The 1,065-nt window shown below is 36.0% G+C and overlaps 1 protein-coding gene across 4 annotated transcripts in view; it reads left to right on the top strand.

Moving 5' to 3' along the window:
• Positions 1–214: 214 nt before the first annotated feature.
• Positions 215–1,065, top strand: part of LOC106880637 (transmembrane protein 198) — a 140,485-nt gene continuing 139,634 nt past the window's right edge. For all 4 annotated transcript variants that reach the window (XM_052970389.1, XM_052970386.1, XM_052970387.1 and 1 more), the window contains exon 1: positions 215–814. The gene's annotated coding sequence lies outside the window, so the exon portion shown is untranslated. The remainder of the gene's footprint in view (positions 815–1,065) is intronic.

Here is a 1,065-nt window from a genome sequence, read left to right as displayed (position 1 = left end):
TGTGTGTGTGTGTGTGTGTGTGTGTGTGTGTGTGTGTGTGTGTATCTGTGTATGTATGCATGTATGTATGCATGTATGTAAGTATGTATGTATGTAGGTAGGGAAAGAGAATTAGCGATAGCAAGAGAGATTGCAAGAGAGATGGTAAGTGAGAGACTGAAAGAAACCCAGAGAGAGATGGAGGAGGGGAGAAATGTAACTGCGTACAGACGTGCAGACATTCAGGCAGACGGAGACTGCCGTTCACTTTGGTCTGTTATGATGCAGCAGAAGGAAGATGCACTTGACTCGTCTAAAGTGAAACGTAATGCGAGTAAGCGCACGAATATGTACGCCGTTTAAGCCGTGTATACGTCTATGTAGACATGTTGTGCAAACGTAGATATATATGTCTACATGTTTGAGTGTATGTATGCGCATACATATTTATATATGTATATGTGTATGCGTGTTGTGTTTGTGTGTATATGATAACGTGTATACATACAAGCATACACCATAATATACCATACATATATATAGATATTGCTGTATGTATGCGCGTGTGTGAATGAATATGATAGAGTATATACGTGTGTGTGTGTATGGAAGCATACATGAATTAGTTGATGGATTATACATATATAACAACATATAAAATGACGGTCCGGGGCTCGTGGCATGAAGGAACTGTTATTGTGAGGATGGGCCTTTAAGAAGAATTTTACCACCAACGTAATAATAATAATAATAATAATAATAATAATAATAATACTAATAATCCTCGACGAATTCAGTTTGCTTAGCCTTCTGGTTCTCTTCCACAGAAACGAAGGTAAGATACAAGTTTGTGGCTTTATTCTTGCTAAATACAGTTATTTTTCTTCTTGTTCTTGTTCTTGTTCTTGCTGTTGCTCACCTGTTCCTTATTCTCTTTCTTTCTCTTCTTCTTCTTTCCAGGTCTTGCTTTTCTTTTTCGTTTTCTTTTTCTTTTTGTCACTATATATACACAACAATTTCTCTATCCTATTTATCTAACTCACGCAGTTGCTGTCATATATATATATATATATATATATATATATA

The sequence above is a fragment of the Octopus bimaculoides genome, chromosome 9, assembly GCF_001194135.2.
Source record: "Octopus bimaculoides isolate UCB-OBI-ISO-001 chromosome 9, ASM119413v2, whole genome shotgun sequence".
NCBI classification, from domain to species: Eukaryota; Metazoa; Mollusca; class Cephalopoda; order Octopoda; family Octopodidae; genus Octopus; species Octopus bimaculoides.
This window is presented reverse-complemented; position numbering and strand designations above follow the sequence as displayed.